General features: G+C 38.3%; 1 protein-coding gene across 3 annotated transcripts in view; it reads left to right on the forward strand.

Annotated features, from left to right (window-relative positions):
• The first annotated feature begins 983 nt into the window (after positions 1-983).
• The window catches only part of LOC124385254 (testis-expressed protein 2-like), a 39,961-nt gene continuing 19,921 nt past the window's right edge, over positions 984-21,023 (forward strand). For 2 of the 3 annotated variants that reach the window (XM_046848473.1, XM_046848491.1), the window contains exons 1-2: positions 984-1,136; positions 1,670-1,762. The gene's annotated coding sequence lies outside the window, so the exon portion shown is untranslated. Of the gene's footprint in view, positions 1,137-1,669; positions 1,763-12,713; positions 12,800-21,023 lie in introns of those variants that run through there. The other variant, XM_046848483.1, reaches the window with a different exon arrangement.

Below are 21,023 nucleotides of genomic sequence, written 5' to 3' on the forward strand. Positions count from 1 at the left end.
CGTAATGATGGGATTAAGAGGTGGGTTGATTGAGGGAGGACATCATTGAAGGCCTAGGTTTGACCCCACCACTGGGATCCTAGAAAATACTCCCTCAACTTGGACTCAAACGTTTGGAAGTTCTAAGAGGTCATGTAATTTTTTTTTTCTTTCTTGTTTTCTGATCTCATCATTTTCTGACTTAATTTTTTTGTGATCTTGACATAACAAAAGTTGTTTTCTCATTATAATTACTTAATTTTCTATTAGATACAGCATCGTGGATAATAACAATAAACTTTTGTGGTGGCCCACTGCAACAAATGGTTATAGTTATTATCCATGATGCTCTCTTTGGAAAATGAAAATTAAGTCATAATAACTTGAAAACAACTTTTGTTACAGTATGTCATGATCACGCTGCAACTGTAACCATACAATATGTCGTGAATATAAAGTCGTGATCATGACAAAACAACTTCTTTTATGTTCTAAATCAAAGAAAAGCGTCATGATAACGAGAAAACAAGAAAAAAAATATATTATAAAGCGTGGCCTCTTTAAACTTCCGTACAAACGCTATACACGTGATGGGTTTCATGAAATTTACACTCCACGGACTCAATCAATTATCGAAAAGTTCTCGAAATCTACTTTCGATTAGTTTCGCCTGAATTGGGAGTCAATCCGTGTTGTTTCCTTCAAGCACAAACTCTTGTCAGTTAGATTCCAAAGGAAAAAAATACTAAAACACAAACCCCGCCTCCTTTAGCTAACCATTGGCTAAAAGCGCTCGGCTCTAGTAGTTGATTGGATCAATAAAGAACGCCCGGACGATACGTTTGCTAATTGGTCAGGTTGGACGTCATTCATATTGCTGCACCAACCAAAAAGCGCATCGGAATAAGCTAGGCCCATGTCTCAACCAGTCAGAGATTGGGAGGCGGGGTTTATTGGAATATGGGTGGGAAGAAAACAAATAAACGCCTGTTATCGGCAGACAGACAGAGAGAATGTGAGAGAGAGCGGTTGTGACAGCGGCGCGTGCGAAAGAGAGCAACCGCCGCAGGAGTTAGTTATTGTTGCTAGCAGTGCGAAACCGACCCTGTCAGTAGAAAAGTGCTGTTTTTTGGTGATGTAGAAGAAAAATGAGGACGGTAAGATGATTTATTAGTTATTTGTGTGTTTTTCTAGATAAAAAAAAAGCCTGATTTAGGGGGTTAGTTTGAAGCCCAGGCATGACTGCTGACTACTTAGCGTTATTTACTCAATAGAGTAACGCTGGTGCGACTTTTTTCGCTTTTGGAGTTGTTTGTAAAGCTTAATTACACATAAACATGTCAGGAATGTCAATATGACTCCATGTTACAGCTGTCATATCAGTTATTTGTCTTATTTTTTCATTATTGTTTAATTTCTTAAACAGCAACTTTGCCCTTAAAACCCAACCTGTTGGTGCCCAGTGGTCACGTGATCTCAGTCTAATTAATATAAACACATAATATAAATAAAATTTGTCTCTTCAATTTATATCTTCGTGTTTGGTATGTAAGTTTAGTCAGTGACTTGGCATTTCACTTATCATTAGTCATGACATTGCTTTGTAAAGGGGTGTGTGTGTGTGTGTGTGTGTGTGTGTGTGTGTGTGTCTGTCCTCCTATAATGTTATAATCTTGGTGTGTGTTTGCAGGACGTACCTGACATCGTACCTGACATCGTCTGTCCCCGGATGGATGCTGGAGATGGACAGGATTAAATGGCAGTAAACGGTGCTGAGCTCCAGGTACAATTTTACGTATCCCTGTGCGTCTAATTTCCCACACTGAAGTCTCTCGAGGTTCTTGAGCCAAAAATTAAGAGATTGAAATATTTTTGTCAAATATGAGAACAATCCAAGACGAGAGACATGCGGTTGTCAGTATAGATACTAAATTAGTTAGTGTCTCTTTGCTGTAATACAGTGTTCCTAATCCTCCTCTTTATTTTTACATGAATGATCTCAAACACCAGGATAATCTTTTTGCACCTGGAACCGTCTGGAATAATCTTTGGTCAGTTGTTTGTGCTGTGGACGGTGACATGGGAAATCTTTTCAAATTGCGACATCTCGGATTGTCCGAGTGCGTGTAAACCTCAGGCTTTCCTGAACTGGAATGTGTTTAGTTTTTGCACGTGTCTGAATCACAAGTAAAATAGAAAATGACATTCCGGGTTTCTGACGGAGGGAATCTGATTTATCGACGGTTAATCAGGAGTCTAAATGAGGCGTCTAATTAAATGTCATTTTGCTGCATTGTACAGTGTTCAAAGCTTGGAGTTGACTGGAAGAGGATCTCCTTTAGCATGAATTACCGCGCTACACATTCTTGGCATGCCTCTTGTAAAACTCGTCAAAGGTGTTCTTTACTAGTTCTTCGCTTCTTTCTGGCCTTGTGATCCACTTCATCCCTGAGCAGTTCAATAGGATTTGGGTCCAGTGACTGGGCAGGCCAGTCCATGCTAGATAACAGTCCTGCCGACTGTTTGCTCTCTAAATAACATTTGGACGTATGCTTCAGGTTATTGTCTTGTCGTATGGTGACATTCGTTCCAGTTAGCTGTAATCCGGATTAAACTGCATGGTGCTGAAGTTTAAATGGTAGTTAGTTCAGTATCTATTTCATTTAATCCGCATGTATATAATAAGTTGGCATGTTCTTTCTTTATAGTTCTCAAAGAAAATTATTTAATTACATTCATGTAAAAAGGAAATTAGAGCTGGATTTTTAGGCATTTTTTCCTCATTTTTGTATTTTCTTAAGTATCTCTAACTTTTCGCTCAGATTTAGGCAAAGTAATTCAATCCAAATACACCTCCATTGCTAACAGTACAAACATTTAGAGCAAACCTGTGTTAAGAAGTTGCGAGAATTATTACTGATATTCCCGGATCTGTATTTGTGGTGGTGACATTGTATAGAACATAGTATTTCATATTAAGAATAGTGTAAATTTATAAAAGGTTAGATAAATATAATGAGAAATTTTAGCATCTAGTCAGCACTTTTAGAAATTATACAACTTGTGCAGTTGAATCTGGCCACAATACAGTTAGCTCCAGGTCATTTGCAATTCAAAACCATCTTGGCCAGGCCTTTCGAAGAAAAACTGTTATTTCGCAGTGCCAGGGTGGTTCCTGCTCCGTTGTGCTAATACTGCGTGTTCTAGAGGAAATGTCACGGTGCCACTGAGGTTTATATAAGCCACCGAGACTTTATGGGAGCTGGACATGGAACAGGTGAATCATACGGTTGATCTTTGACCACCTGTTCAATGGAAAAGTGAGCTCACCTGTACTGACCAGGATACGCAATCTTTAGCCTCACACCTACCCAAAACTACTGACTGGAGCTATGGGGTCCTTCTGTTATTCCTAAGAGGGAATGGGTGGATTTTTATGGCGGGTTTATTGACCCCAGAAATGAGTCACATCCTTCTGCCTTATTGTGAAATGTCAGGAAGTACTGTAGATATTAAGGTCGTGGTTTTGGCTGATTTTTGCTTGTCATTGAATTGGAAGAAAGCTTTAGTTGTATTTTACAGTTATGATTAAATATTTAAAAGCATCTGAAAATGACCAGAAGTTGGTAGACCCCAGACCATCATGCTCATAAGTGGATTATTATAAGAGCAAATTTAGGTAAACCTAAAGTATAGGATGTAATGTTCGGATGTCCACATATTTTTTCCACAAAATGTTATTTTTTTTTGGAAGATCAATTTGGACTATAAAATGATTGCGTTACATCCTGTTGTAGGAGATGGAAAAACCTTCTCGGAAGCACACAAAAGTAAAGTCTAACAAGGTTTTTAGTGCAAGTTTGGCCTATATACATGTCCTAGTCATAACCTACTAATAATAGGCCTGAGGGAGGTAGTCAGTTGTGATTGATATAAGGCATAGGTAGTATTTCCATCATTGGATTTGGTATGGCAGAGGGGTACAGGGCAAATGGGAAATTTGCTGGTGGTGGCAACAAATGAATTAACAGGAATGTAAACAATGAAACCGGTTGAAACACTGAAATAGTCACTGTTATACAGCCCAGTCAATTGGGTGTAATGTCCAATCACTGTTGGAGTTCTGACCCAATTGGTTCTTTTATTAACAGGAACGTTTGCGTATCCAGGGTTTAAGGAAGAAATTACAGATAATTGAATTTATTGTTTTTGTTTACACATCATAATGTTGTTTTTATGTAGGAGTGTAAATGGATGATTGGATTGCATTGTGTAGAAGGTAGTGGCATGTTAGATCATGATCTTAGGTTAATCTCTGTGGAGATTTGCATGTTCTCACCATGGGTTTTCTCCTGGTCGTTGTCATGCCAACATGACAATAGGTGGGCTGCTTATGCAAGATTGTTATCATGTGGAAGATCTGACTTTTTGTCTCTCACCCAGTGTTCTTGGAATAGATCCTGGCTCCATTATGACCATCATGGATACTAAACGCTCATCATGTTTTGTCTGAATTATTTATTCCTTGATTTATCCAGATTAAAGCTCTACTCGGCAGCGCAACCTTCAGAGCAGATCAGCGTTTCGTGACGGGCAAAATTTGTAACGCTTTTAGCGGAGACATCAGGTGCTTTCGTGTGACGTGAAGCATAGAATCGGCTTAAGCGCCGCATGGATGAGCAAAGCAAAGTTCCCAGAGTGGACCCTCGTATTTCTACTTTTGCTACAGTTTTCTATAAGAACTGATTTGTAGATTTATGTTAAATAGTATATGGACTTTAATCTCTGAACACTGGTGTGTTGGGGCTAATGGACTTTAGTATGGACAGTTTAAGTTCCTCATACCATCTCAGGGAGTTTTTCTCATCACTGGCACCATTGGATCACTCATTATGGATAAATAATTATAAGGAACAAACTTATAAGCAATAAACTTCCATTTTTTTATACAACCTCATAACTGCTTTATTTGTGTGAAGCTGCTTTGAGACAAGGTCCATTGTAAAAAAAATAAAAAAATAGACTGAATTTTAAGTTTAAATCACAAGTGTCCGAGAGCCAGGCCTTTAACCTTCAGTTGATTAGACTGCTTTGTGGCTCGGCTGCATTTAAAGTCGAGAATGTAGGCACTACAAAAAGTTGTTTCGGTTGATGTGTCCGTCATAATCAGTGGACTCTGATCTCTTAGCATGAACATTTGTGCTGCTTCAGTGAGAACTCGAGCATCGCTTAGATACAGCTTTCTATTTTAGTCCTGCAGTAAACCTGCTCATTTTCTATTAATTACTCAATGCAGGAGATAAAAGAAGTCAGAGTTTGAATTCGCAGTAACTGATTCTTCTTTTCAGCTATACATTTTATGGATAAAGGTTTGAGGACCCCTGTCTGTGAGATTGATATGTGCTTTTTGAACACCCCATTCCTCGTGTAGTTTGCTGTGGAAATAACCGTGGCGCTTTTTTATTTTTTGCCTTTTCAAAAGCTGTTTTGGTCAGAGGTCAGAGCTCTATAGCAGGGTACTCACGATCTTCCACTCCCATGTAAACCACATCTTTATGGATCTGACTTTGTGCACAGGAGCATTGTCATGCTGGAACATGGTTTTGCGGTCTTAGTTCAAGTGAAGGAAAAAAGTCTATGCTAGTACGTCTAAAGACTTTGTGATAAGAGTTTGAAGAAGAACCACATATATGGGAATGTCAGGTGTCCCATTACTTTTGTCTGCATATTGTATAGTTGCACCTCTTGATTTAATGTCAAGTGAAAAGTACTAAAATTGAGCAGCTACTGTTTTATCAGTGCTTATTTTTTTATTTTATTTATTTATTTTTTATAATGGCGGACACGAACATAAACATAAAACGGTTTATTTGAGGAAGATAATGGTCATAAAATCGATTAGTCTGTGTTAATGTACTGAGTAGTACTTTGTTTAGCTCGTAACGAAATATAAGGTTGTGCAGCAACATTGGTGTTTTTATTTGCTCGAATGATTTCTGATCTTTTTTTTTTTTTTTTTTTTTTTTAAACCTTGGCGTATATCTGCAACCTAAAACAAGTCGAGCTTAAACATCTTTTATCATGTCGTTCTAATGGATCTTTGTGCAAACAAGCATCGGACCATATCTCTAGGGGAGTAGTGTCCTCGACGCCCGCTGTGACAACATCAGGCATTGCATCATGGTCTAATCTGTATTTATATAGTCACAGTGTGTAATGGAAGGACACCTTAACAATAATGTGTGTTTTTTTTATTTTTTTATTTCATTTACATGGTGGAGTGTTTGAGGGTTGATCAGTTGGCTGGTCAGCTGTCTGTACTTCTGCTCTGGTATTTGTAAATCAGGTGTGACCGGTGTTCTTTGTTCATGACTGACTGGCATGCATTTCCTGCTTAACTGCTCCAGGTGAATTAGAGGAAAAGGCCCAATAAGCAGATAAAAGAGGACAGAATAAAAGGTTTTCTGTCCATCAAGATTGGCTTGTGGAACATCTCGGGTTCTTTTGCCGTAAATCCATGCTCTGTTTGTTTTCTTCTGTCATCAGCAGGATTATTGAGTGACATGAGAAAAGTAAAAGGAGATACACCTGTATCGAGCAGCTTGCACAGATCGGCTTCCTGCCAGGTGGAGGGAGGGAGGGAGGGAGGGAGGGAGGGAGGGAGGGAGAGAGAGAGAGAGAGAGAGAGAGAAAAAAAAAAAGAAAAAGAGAGAGCGAGAAAAAGAAAAAGAGAGAGCGAGAAAAAGAAAAAGAGAGAGCACTGTATATCAAATTACTCTGACTTGGCACTTGAGTGCATTTCCTGTGTAGGGTTTAGACGTGGAATATAGATTTAATTTTTTTTATTTATTCTTTTTATTTTAAATTCTTTGTATTATTATTTTTTTAACGATACATCAAGGATTTCGGCCGTGGCATAGACACCCTTATAATACAACCAAAAATATCCACAACCACGTACACCTGAAGTAGGGTTGCAACATTTCTGGAAACGTTCCATGGTAACTTTATTTGGGGAATTTTGGAAATATTCCAAATTGGAAACTCAAATGGAATTTATGGAAATTCATTCGAAAATGTGGGTAAATTTGTATAAACTACCATATGCAAACTTAATCATTTTGTTTGGTAATTGGCTGATGTATGCACTTTGATTAAATAATTTTGTTGCACAATAGCTTACACACAGCACAAGGAAGTTTTAAACATACATTTTTCATTAATGTAATTTACTCACACAATTATTATTTTTTGTGCCGGATTCAAGAAACGATCTGTTATGTTACGGATGAATGTACAGTGCATGTAGGGGGTACGGCTTGAATAGCCATGCAGGATGTGTGCTGTGTGCATATGATGTGCATATGATGTCCATATGTTTCTCATTGGCTCCGTACAGAACCCAGCTCAGATATGTAATCAGGGTTTAACAGTTCAGCAAATACACAATGTATTGCTATGAGCAACAGCTATTCACAAGAGCACAATGCGTTTATGTTGGGTTGAACGCTGTTCAAAGTTTATTGTCAGAATGTATAGCTGATATTTTTGCCATGACAACCAACTTTAAGCCTCTACAGTGCTGTTTAGGTCATAGTTCAGGTCCAAACTACAGTTGTCATTGGTCTATTGTTTATTTCAATTCGGTACGTTGTGTGTGTTTATTTTTTTTTATTATAGCTAGCAAAGTAGAAGTTTACGAATGTCTGTAAATTGGTACTTGATGGTATTTAGCTTTTGTTGTTTCCCTCTATCCATTTTGAAGCATTTAGGCATGTACTATTCTTATTGAATATAACATTCGGATTAAATGAATAATGTGCATCAGCTGGCTACACCCCATCACCGAAAGTTTGTGGACACTTGACCAAGATTGTGCGTATGTGCTTGTTGAGGTTTAGTCACATGTTTCCTGTTCTAGTAGCCTCCAAACCTCTAGAAAGGCTTTCCACTAGATTTTGGTTATGGGAGGTTCTGCCGAATAGTCAGAAGAATATAAAGGTCTGGGGTGCAGTCTGCATTTTACTTCATCCAAAGGTGTTGAGGGAGTTTGAGGTCAGGGCTCTGGGTGAGTCATTCAGGTTTGCACCAACCATGGCAATCCAGTGTCTTCATGGAGCTCGCGTTGTGTTCAGGCACATTGTCATGTTTGGGGAACATGTTCAGACCTCTTTGTTCCACTGAAGGGAAATGACACATTCTCTTGCCATGGCGTCCTATAAAAACTCCAACTTAGTGAAAATCGTTTGAGAAAATGTCTACATTTGGGCCATTGTCAGGTTTCTACAAACTTTTTGTCCATCTATTGTACATTAGTTACATTGGATCTTGTAGGGTTGCAATTGACAGCATGATGCACGTAGACACTGCATTGGAATCCTATGTTTCTGTTTAGGTTGTTTTCTACTGTGTTTTGGCAGCAAACAGGGGAAATGGTAGCTCAGTGGTTAAGACATTGGACACTGGAAGGTCACAAGCTGCCACAACCCTCAACTGCAGTTAACCAGAGTTGCAAGTCACTCCGGATAAGGGTGCCTGCCAAATGCTGTTAATGCAAAATCCTGATTGTTACTTGTCACAGGATGATTCTGTAGTGCAGCCTCTTGATAATTTAATCCAGGTTGTAGTCCGCTTTGCTTTGGCTGCCATCAAATAATCATGAAATTTCATCTGCTTGATAGTGAGACACAATACACTGAGCATATATTACATTGTGTCACATTTGTATCAGATGTTAGGATAAGTATCTGGATTGATGCATTCCTGTTCACTGGCTTTTATATTATTTTAGCACTAGGGTTTATCTGTACACCCAGCCAGCCAAGCGCAGCCTCGATCCTCCAGAACAGCAGCATTTTTGTGCTGGAATCCAGTCTGCCAGCTTTGAAAAAGAAACTGTTCAGGGTTACTTATCATTTTCTGCATAGTAGGGGGAGAGCTAGATGTTTCTACAAAAAATACAATTAAATAAAGCCTTTGTCATTAATACGTTATAGCACAGTTTCCCCGCTTGTTGGGTAGCTGTAGCCATGATACAGCAGGAGCAGAGGGGGTTAAGGGCCTTGTTCAAGAATTCAACAGTGGTTAGACCCTCATCGCTGAACCACCACTGGTGTGAGCTACGAAATAAGTGTAAAGTAGTTGTAGGAGGATCACAATGAGAGCTATAAAGAGGTGATTGATTCTGTGTTGAAACTACAGACATTGCACCTGTGGCATGAGCAAGCGGAGTGTCTTGTTACAGCAGGTGTCGGTCTAAAAGGAAGCCAGCTATAAACATGAGGAGCAAGGTGTGATACTGCCTAACCTGTGTAACCTGTACACCAGAAAATCCACTCATTATTCTGTTATGTGAAATTTATTAGAGTGAAAAGTTTTTCCCTCAAACAATTAAACGAGACTTGATAGATACTTAAGGAGTGTAAGTGATTTATGTAAAGATGTCTTTCCTTTGTGTTTCTGCTTCTAGTTGCATTAAAGCATTATTTGGCTTTCAGGAAACCTGCTATTGCCTACATACACTATATAGACAAAAGTATTGGGACTTTTTGTGAACTTCCTAGCACAAAGTTGGAGGCAGACAGTTGTATAGGATGTTTTTGGACGCCTTCATTTTTCCCTTCACTTCAACTGGAAGACCCAGGTTTCCAGAATTTATTTTTACCAAGTGTGAGCCCAAGAATCCTTAAACCAAATGTCTTTTTAATTTAAGTACACTATTAGGCTACACCAACAATAACGAACAAAATCTTATGCATATATTCATGTGTTTTATGAAAATCACAGAGCTGGTCTGTCACATGCGATTATCAGGACGTCCCTAAAGATGAGCAAGTGAAAGTGATGGAATGCTGTTTACTCTGCTTGGTTTGAACCCTTGTTGACATTGCTGGCATTGTTTTCAGCATTTAAGCCTCCTGTGTATTTGTGTGGTGTTTTTTTTATTTTTTTATTTTTTTATTATTAATTTATTTATTTTTGGCAGTTATATCTCGGTGAACTTTAAAGAATTTGCTGCGGCTCAAACAAAAAAGTAGTTTCAACATTTACATTCAATTCCACTTCAAGACGTTTTCATTTGCTAGTTTTGCTGTGCTAAAGAGTCTGATCACTTGTGATCTGTTTATACAGGTCTTGCTTTTTTTTTTTTTTTTTTTTTATTGTTTCATTTCTGTTAGAAAAGGTTGGTGGAAGTTCAGTGATCTGCAGTAGAAAGTGACTGGGATTAATGATTTAGCTGATGATTACATAATTGGTTTAGATTATGCAAGTTTTTTGTATGTAGCGGTGGGTTTTTTTTGTGGGTTTTTTTGTTTTTTTTAAGGTGGTATGAAACCTGTGTGGGCAGAACGTTTGAAATGTTATTTATTTAATTAATTATTTTACAGCATTGTTAAGTGTAATATGGTGCAACAGAAAAGCAAGACAAAGTTAAAAAAATAATAAAAATCAATAAGTTAAATATGTCCAGTGTCTGAAATCTTATCTTTAATATGAGGCTTACAATTAATACTAGTTTATAGGTTATTAGTTGCCATTCTGTTTGCCCAAAATAGTCACATGATCTTGTTTGGCTCAATACTAGCATTTGGAAAAACAGTAAACATACACCATATGGACATACGGAAAAAAGTGCTGGTACTCTGATTTTTTTTTTTTAACAACCATATGTGGATCTTCTCCAAACTGTTAGCACAAAGTCGGGTGTACACAATTTTATCAGGTGTCTTTGGTTGCAGCAGCACAAAATTTTCCCTTCACTTGAACTAGGAGAACCAAACCTGCTCCAGCATGACAATACCCCTGTACACAAAGTGAGTTTCATGAAGATGTGGTTTTACATGGTCTGGACTGGAAGATCTTGAGTGGTTACTGAGCTCTGACATCAAACCTATTGAACATCTCTGGGATGAATATGCACCCCAGGCCTTTGCAGCCTACATCAGTACCTAATGTGTTAATTAACTCCCTTATGGATGAATGAACTCTCCAGAAACGCACTCCAAAATATAGTTGAACATCTTCCCAAAAGAGCGGAGGTTATTATAACAGCAAATGGGGCTAAATGTGGAACCGGATGTTAAAAAAACACATGGTCTCATCTTCGGGTTTCACAAACTTTTGGCCATGTTTTTTGGCCATCTATTGATCCATCTTTCTATACTCTGCCAGTTATGCAGAAGCATCAATGTCATTTTTGCTCACATGAGCGCTTTGCTTTGTCATCAGATTGTGGGTTAATGAGCAGAAACCTGACTCGAGGCTGGATTTCCACACGGCTTTGCACCCGAGCCCACCTGCCCTCTCGCTAAGCAACGAACTCTAATGGGAAAAGCAACCTGTCCTGAAGATCAGATACCGTGTTATTGCTTTTCCATGATGTTAATGTATGATAATTGATGTTAGCCTGAGGTGTTCCTTGTGAGCACCAGTGAAACCAGAAACAAATCGCTTCTAAATGAACTCTAATGGGGATAATGTGCATAAGTGACAACCTATTCCCCTTTCTATGTCCAAACTAATCATATGCACCATGCATATTGTGTATTTTATGTCAAATATATTAGTGATCATAATCACATTTTCTTACTATGCTTCTAATGATTAGCAATTTTTTAAAATTTTTTGTGAAAGGCTTTATAAGCTGTGGTGCATGCAGCTGACTGACTTTTACTTCAACTTCGCTCCATTTTAAAGTCAAATATTTGACACTTTACTCAACTACATTTTGCGAAATCAGTCGTTCCTTTTTTATTTATGAGCGGATAAGAACGTAACTGGTCAAACACGCAGCAAGACACCAATCAGGGTCGAGCGCACGCTCCGTTTTTAACTTGTTTTGATTGCGGCTCGGTGGTGTCTACTGAGCAGGAACATACAGTTCAGAGTCAGTTCAACAGCAAGCAGAACATTTTGAGAGCAACATAATTATGGAAGATCTTCTTGACTCTAACTGGCCACAACACCCATTGGTCTTATTTGCATGATTCTTTTTATTAAGTAGTTGAAAAGAAGGTTTTGGGCTCATGATAATTTTAATAGAGATAAATCAGCATTTGACTAATTAATATTAATAGATCGGTGCGCTAACATTGGAGTCTTTTCTCATAAACAGAGTTGATTAAGCAAATCAGTCTTGTGACACAAATGATAAGAAAATTCTAGCCATAATAAATCATACCCAAGTACATTTAAAGGCAAATACTTTTGTATTTTGTTTACTTCGTCCACCACTGAAAACCAACAACACATGAGGAATTCGAATTGAATATGCATTAGACAGAAGACACGTTAGCCAGCATTGAATTGCATGCACATTCTTGTTTATTCGTGACCACGCACAGGGTTCAGATGGCACAGATGGAGCGTTTTAAAAAAACTCTGTCACACGAAATGACGATTTATGCAATAAGTCATGATGGAACACAACAATGAATTTTGTAACGCGCGTGTTTCTCTGATGGACTTTTTTTAATGAAAATGCTAAACGTGACTTAATGCGATAAGACAACATTTTTAAAAGACCAAACTGAACCAAACTGCTTGTCTGCAAATTGTATGTTTTATTTACTCCCTACTGTTGAATGTAGTTCGATTTATTATTCGCATAGACATACCCGACCATGCAAGTGCACGCGCACTACTGATCTCCCCGGTTTCCATAGCGACGATCTAAACAGCGGACGGGGTCACGTTGTATGACCAAATCAATTCGACCTTTCCGCTATAGGAGTAGATGTCGGCAGCCTTCACCGCTTTCCTCGTGTGGACGCACTCGGTCTCACCCGACCATAATTCACATCTGGATACGGTGTTTCAGGTAAACGTTTAGTGTTAATTGTCGCCTCGATGTCTGATTTAAGGAGTCCGGCAAGTCCAAGTTCTGGGTTATTTTTAGCTTTTATAAATATCGTATCTGTTCTGTTTTCGCTAAACTTGAAAAGTAAGTGTTATTCATTCCTGCTTTAAAAATGGCGCCTCCAGAGATGCTTTAGGACCAGACATGCGCAGTGTCGTTACACCGCGTTTGTTACTGTTTACTTCCTCGAAACTGTGATTAATCTGATTTAATCAGTGATTAAAATTCCATGGGATTTAATGGAAGTAAACTAGGAATTTTGCAAAACTGCAGTTTAGCCTATAACAGAGAAAAAATCTTGCAGGATAATCTTGGTTGAACCAGGTATAGGCAGCAATTATGATGCATGTATTTCAAATATAAAATATTTTGTCCTTTTGTATTGATTGAGTTGAAAATGGCTTTATATTTTGTATACTTTAGTTGAGTGTTTTTGTAGTTATAAAATATAGTAAAATACTTTAAGAAGAGACGGTGGCATTAAATAAAAGACAGGAGGTGGAGCTGGAGGTAGCAGAACTGAAGATGTTGAGGTTTTCGTTGGGAGTGATGAGAATAGAGAGGAATAGAAACGAGTTTATTATAGGGACAGAGCATGTGGGACGTTTTGGAGACATGGTAAGGGAGGTGAGATTGAGATGGTTTGGACATGTGAGAGGAGGGACATGGGGTATATCGGTAGGCAAATGCAAAAGATGAAGCCACCAGGAAGGAGGAAAAGAGGAAGGCCAAGGAGGAGGTTTATGGATGTGCTGAGGGAAGACATGCAGGTAGTTGGTTTGAAAGAGGCAGCTGTAGAGGCGGGGGGGGTATGGAGACAGATGATCCGCTGTGGTGACCCCATATGAGAGGAGCCGAAAGAAGAAGACTTTAAGAAGTCTACATAATGACTTCATAGAAATGCGGCCCCTGATTGGCACCTTGGTAGTTTGCTGGTTGAGATTAGAACAGAAATTTGATCCATATGGAAGAAGGTGCTCAAGGTAAGAAATGTGCAGGCTTTCATATAGAATGAATACAGGTGCCATCAGTTGTTTTCTTATGAATGACGTTCGTCATTGAGTCAGTGATGCTGATGCAAAGGAGCCATTCGTTACCAAACATCAAGTAACTAAAGTAGGATACAATTATGAGTCATTCGCAAACTGTTAAACATTAAACTATAGGTTACTTTAAAACTAAAACTTTGGGAGATCATAGGGATTATGTATGTGAATATTTTATATGTTAACTGATATATGTCCGATTTATTGCATGACTCTATTAAACATTGTTTACTTGACTAACTGAGTCAGTGTAATGATGAACGTACAGATCAAATAGGCCAATTGATGAAAGTTTTTTTAAGAGTTTTTTTGCTTCCTTGTAAAAGTGTTTTTAAAATACATAAATACAGTAGATTATTTGATACACTTTTTATATTTATACACTTAAGGTATTTGGTAATTTATTTTAAGATACAATGTCATGTTTCTTTGCCAACCCCTGCTAAAAAAAAAAAAACAGATTTAATGCAATTTTACTTGAATTTCTACCCTGCAACATCAATCACATGCACACAGCACACTTCCTGCAGGGTTATTGAGGCCACGCCCCCTACATGCACTGTGCATTCCTACATAACATACCACAGATCATTTCTGTCCAACATTCCCCACATGAAATTTACAGAAAATTTTCCGTCCCTTTGCAACTCAGAAGTTTTTTGTAAAACTCTGGTCTCCTGGGTCTTTAACTTTTTAAAGTTGATTACCAGGGATTTTGCACATGCTTCATGTTTACAATCTTCTAGATCTAAAATCTCCTCTGAGATTGTGCACCATGCTGAAAACAAAACATTTAAGAATTTGATGGATTCATCTGTGTTCTTGTCTTATTCTGGAAGCAATCACAGCTTTCTTAGATCCTTCATTGAGTTGCAGAGCTACAGAACTGTTGAATATTGAACGGTTGTTGGATCCCATCCGGCTTTAGGTTTGACATTTGTGTTCCGAGATGCTCGTCTGCTAACCACGATTGGAAATAGTGGTTATTCAAGTTCATTGTAAACCACTTTATCTTTCTCTGTCCTGAACAAGGAATTTCTACATGTAGAACATATGCTGTCTGTGTGTTCTTGCATGTTCTGTAAAATGCTAGGCATTGTTGCCACATGAAAATCCCAGGACGTCCCCAGTTTTTGAAATCGGTTCATCTGCCACCAACAAACGCATATTTTTCTACATTGTGCTTCTGCTACATAACGGGCTGAGAGACTGGTGAGTTCTTAAATTTAGCAACATCCACAGCTGTGGGGTTTGTGTCTATAATTCTACCATTATTTCCATTACTGGGTTTATAAAAAGCATTAAATTCATCTTAGTTCAACAGACTGAGAACTTTATTCATAATCTCTCTCGCTCGCGCTCTGTCCCCAATCCTCTTTTCCCGATCAACATAACTGGAGCGATTATAACCTTGGGTTATACCTGGTTTCTGGCAGAGCAGTAACATGCTTTATTACCAATTTGCACAGTGTTACATGATGTCCTTTACAAAAGAGCCTATGTGAACTGTGTGGGAGCCCGAAGACACACTTCAATAGCTGTCTCAGAGCAGCTATCTCATTTCAAAGTGCAGAATTCACATTTACGGGTTTTTTACGGCCTCATCATCTATAGGTTCGTTAGAATAATGCATCATTTTGGATCTCTACAGTCTTGAGTCAGTAGCTACTTTTCACTGAATGGGCACATGGTTGCTTAGTCAAGTGTCAAGCTCTTAGTCACTGTTTACAAAAATGAAAAGGATGACGCTAGTATTTATGTAACTGTGACTGTACAAAATACAGCCAAATGTGCCGAAGTATTACAAGTTCATACAATTCTACATAGAATCTATCACAACTGAGTCATATGTAATCATCAGCCTGCTGAAATTATGAAAGTATGTGGTATTGTCTTTTTTTTTTTTTTTTTTTTTTTGCCTTGTGACGCCTTGTCACACCCTTGTTGCCTTGTGACATAGTGCTTTATACGTGTAAATAACCACATAACCTAAAAAACTAGTCCATGGCCCAAGCTGTACAGATGTTGCATGTTATTTTCATTGAAAAATCCTCCCTCCACAGCTTTTCACATTTTTGGTACCTGGACAGTTTGTTTCTCCACGTTCAGCTGAAATACTTTGCCCGCCCTCTTGTAAAACTTGGCAAAGGTGTCCTTCAGGTGTGAGGTGACTGAGCAGGTCAGTATGGATGTATGCTTCAGGTCATTGTCTTGATGTATGATGAAGTTGGTTCCAATTAGATACAGTCCAGATGGAATTGCATGGAGATGGCTGCCATGTTTATTCAGAAATTCTTTTTTACTTTGAAAATGTTTCCTGGCCCAAAACGACCCCAAACCATTAAGTTTCCACCTCCATGTTTGACTGTGGGTGTTAGGTAGCCTGCTACCATCTTCTTTCCTGCTCTGTCTTGTATCAATTCTTCTGTTAGAAGCGAAAATGTCACATTTTGAAATTATATGTCCACAGAATTATTAATTTTTTGTTTTTGTTTTTTCCCTTTTCTTAATTAGTTGTATTTTAAAAAGGTCCCTGCATGAGTATTTATTTATTTATTTATTTATTTATTTATTGGGGATGAATGTGAACACAATGAGTCATCATCAGGGATGTAATCAAGAGAGGTTAAATACCGGCTATTAATGCACGTAACTAACAAGTCACAATCGCTAGGATTCGTCTCTTGCCTAAGCAGAATTAGAGAAGTCTGGGTCATGGGGAAGATGACGCAAGATAAAGGGCAACGGTGGAAATAACCATGTTTGAAGGTTTTCCTAGTGCACTTGTGGAATAAAAATGCATTAAAGATATTGGCTTATAATTTTTTTATTAAATACAGAATCCTAGTCTTCCTTAACTGAGAGTGACTGAGACTAAACCCAGAGAAAATGTGTGGGTTTATTTATTTATTTATTTGTATTTATTTATTTATTTTTATAGGTCAGCACAGCCAAATTATATTATAATTATTGAGACTGGTGTACCATATGCAAGAAATCTTTGTAGCCGTCATCTGTGTTACAGCAGCGGAGATTATTTAAAGAAAGATAAATATACAGCCAAACTTTTTTTTTTTTTTTTGGTCTGTTTTTGCATTAGAATAGACTCCATTTGATTCTCCTTAATCAGTAGCTCGATAAACATCAGGCTGCGTGAATGGGATTACATCGGCTCACCAGGGTTTAGTCTTTCAGTCCCGAGCAGGAATGCCCGTGGTGACTTGAATCCTTGCTGACCCGCTACAGAACTCTTCTTAAGGAACTTGCAGAGTACCTTTTCAGGGCATTGTGCAATCATCTAGCCTTTTGCAATCTGTTTAAGCAAATACTGTACTGTGAGACAGTGGGTCAAGTGACTGATAAGCTCTTGGGTACTGATACTTGTGTAGCTCAGTAGGTTAGAAGTGTGTTAGTCAGCAAACACACAGATTATCTTTGATAGCAATGACTGTCATTAACTTCGCTTTGATTTGTACATAAACACCATATAATGCATTTGATGTGAAAATGCTTCAATGAGGATCTAACGTTTCCTATCCAACTTTCAGTCCCAAATGATGCTTTAGAGCTACGTAAATGACACGGGCGTCTTGTGTGCGTGTTCCTTTTTAGTTGATGAAAGAGTAGTAGACATTGTATTTGAATTATACAGTAGACAACTGATGCTAATGCTGATATTTAGAAATCAGGGCAGCCATTGGGCCGATACACAAAGCTGTTTTATTTTTATTTTTTGGCCGATTATCCCAAAAAATGAAAATAATAAACAAAATAAATTCCAGTCATTTGTTTTACTATCCCACAATGTTCCTTGCCTGGAATTTAAACCTGTCCATGTGGTGTATGTTGAACATCAGACCTAAATGCTGTTTGGTCAACTGTGATATTATCTAAGGTCGTTAGCACACAGTAGATTACACATGCTTTGTTTTCATGATCATTGGTTAGTTGATCAGTCTGATTCGATCTCATTAAGTTTGTGTGCGTTTTTGCGTGCGTCTTTGTGTGAGTATTGTGAATGGTGGTGGTTTATCTCATTTCTCACATAAATGAGACGGGTTCAGTAGATTAAAGCGGCGCAGTAATTAAAGCGTCCCTGATTTAATCTGACATAGATGTAATTGTGTCTCAGTGCTGTGAATCCTTCAACCCGATTGGTCAGAAGTACATGTTCTGTAACAGCATGGCATGTACGAGGTGGTATCAAGTTTTGAGAGTAGCTCTGTTTACAATGAAGTACTTAATTTATCCTCGCGTACACCTTTTCCCCCCTGCACAGCAATACAATCCCAGCGTTCTTGCCACTTCTAGAACTTGTCCTGGTGGTCTTTCTTTCGAAGCGTACAAGCACCTTCTGCGATTCGCGCTGGATTTCCGCAATGGTGTGAAAACGCCGATCTTTGACCTTCATCTTTGGGAAGAGGGCGAAGTCCGCAAGGAGCCAAATCTGGCGAGTAGGGTGAGTGCGGGGATGAGATCACGTTGTTTCTGGCGAGAAACTCAAGTGTGACAGCGTGCGCACGTGATCAGAAAAGCACCAGTCGCACAGCTCCCGACTTATAAGGGTTGGTGCTCCTTTAGACTGTGTGTGCAGCCTTGTGCTGCCATCTGTTGGCGTGTTACCAAACTCCATTCCAAACTTTTGAAAACCAATTTGTACAGTAGCGCAGTAGTGTTTAATAATGTATAAAAGGAAAGTGTTTGTATTCTTCAGTGTATATGTATATATTATAGTAATTTCCGAATGTTTTGGAAGTTTTGGACTTGTTTTCGAGATCGAAAGTCTGATATGAGAAGACTGATTCAGAATTTCGACTCCGAACACAACACCTTTTTGTTTGAACTTTGAATCGACTCCTGTTTGATTTCATTTACGAGCGTGTTTTTGTTTGGGCACATAGAGACAGACGGAATTAAGGGCAGCTCAGAGCGTAGCAGCGTGCGACATGAGGCAATGCTTCGGCGGCAGCCTGTCGAGGTTTATAGCCGAAGAATAGTGTCATTGTGCTCGTGACCCTCATCAACCAAACTAGTACTACAAGGTTAGAGGTGTCCAATCTGTGTAGGATATCTTTGGATTTTCTTGAGCTAGAAAACCCAAACCTGTTTCTAGCATGAAGATGCACCTGTGCACAAGGCAAACTTCTTTTTATTCATTGGTTGGATTGGAAGATCTTGAGTGGTCTCCTTTGGAACCTTCTTAGGGTTTCTCTGGGTCTTAAAGTTTAAAAATCTAAATTGTAGGCCTTACAAAATCTTAAATTTGCTGTTTTGGGTTTTAAATCATTTAAAATGGGTCTTTATTTTCCGAAGTCCATGTAACGCTACCTCTAATGCTCATTGAAATGCTCCCTCAGCATTTTTTTTTTTATTTAATTTGCTACTACTACACATCTATACGACTACAAATGAGAGCAACAGACAAGCAGCCAATCAGCTTTTTGTTATTCGAGCGAATTGCTCTTGGATTGCAATACAAACTTAAAACAGATTTTATTTTTCAGCTATGGGGAAGTACAAGTTTCGTAATAGTTGGCTTGAAAAATTTATTTAGGGCTTTGTTAAGGCCAGTTTCTAACAACGTATGTGTGTTTTTTATTTTTATTTTTTTTATGTTGTTATCCAAGTCTCAAATTTCATTTTTAATGCTCTTAAAAAGTCTTAAATCGGACTGTGAAACCCTGCTACTGAACACCTTTGTGATGGAGATTTCAGGCCACCCTACTACCTGACTTTATTAAAAAGCCAAGGTGGCTAAATAAACACCCATCATCACAACCACACTCTATAGTCTAATGGAACATCTTCCCAGAAGAGTGGACGGTATTAACAGCAAATGGGGACTAAATGTGGAATGCGATGCTAAAAAAAATCCACTTTTTTGTGGATATAATGTACTTTTTATCGAGTCAAGATGTTGGTGATCATGACCTAGAGCTGGATTGCATGTAATAATAATAATACTTTAAAATATATGTGAAAAAACTTATAGTTACCTTATAATTATAAAGAAATAAAGAGTATTGTCATCTCGATCAAACAGTAATCCTATAATCCAACAAGTAACAATGTCAGATTGTACAGCCAATCCACAGAAAAGGGGGGTTTTTAATAAAAGGAACAATTTGTGAGTATGAAATAATGGATATTTTTGGTCCCATTTCTCATCATTGCTCCTGATCATTCGTTATGCGTGTGACCGTGAACAACGCATTTAGTCATTAAGGCATGCAGCTTGCACAAGGTTCAACTGGTATATAATGTTGTCTTTCTTATCAGTGTTACAGTTTTATTCTAATCTAAAGACTTCTACATCTGTCTTGGATAATCGATTTGCGGTAAGACCAAGAATTTATTATTATTATTTTTTAATAAAGCAGGTTCGAATGCTTTGTACCAGTAGAGTCCAGTGGTTTTTCAGTTCTAAATCCAGTGATGAATTTAATTGAAGAGCCGTGTTGCGATCCTCATTTCAGTAATTGCTTTAAAGCTTGGACTTGGCACAAGACCACTTGGAGACATGTGTGACCCAAGGTGCTTGGATTGTGTTGGCTTTTTTGGCATTATATTATGGTTTTGTCTTTTTAATGAAATTCTTTACATAAGTTTTAGCATTATTTTTTTTACCCTCTCTAAATCAGTCAGCATGGCAGTGCTTTTTACACACATCTGGAAAGTTGACGCCTACTTTCTAATGACCATTACTTTCACGTTGACGTTGGAAAAGATTCCAAGAGTTGCCATATAAAGAAATTTCGAGGAGCTGTCTGCGAAAATCAGTTTTTGCCATTTACCTCCTGTAAATTCAGGCTGTATGAACAAACCATAAAGCTTATTACTAAATCTGCGATGTCTAGGGGGTACGTTAATACACTGTATTGTCAAATGTTTGCGGACACCTGGTCATGGGTATGGTATGTGTTTTGAGCATCGCATTCCACATTTAGTCCCAATTTGCTCATAATTTCCTCCACTCTTCTGGGAAGATTTTCCACTAGATGTGTGCTTGTGGACATCGGTGCTCACTTAGCCACAAGGGTGGTAGTAAAATAAGATGGAGGATTGCTGCGGTGCAATTTCTCAGCGTTCCAATTCATCCCAAAATTGTTCAACAGGGTCGAGGTCAGAGCTCTAAAGCA

This window comes from Silurus meridionalis, chromosome 1 (assembly GCF_014805685.1).
Source record: "Silurus meridionalis isolate SWU-2019-XX chromosome 1, ASM1480568v1, whole genome shotgun sequence".
In the NCBI taxonomy this organism is placed as follows: Eukaryota; Metazoa; Chordata; class Actinopteri; order Siluriformes; family Siluridae; genus Silurus; species Silurus meridionalis.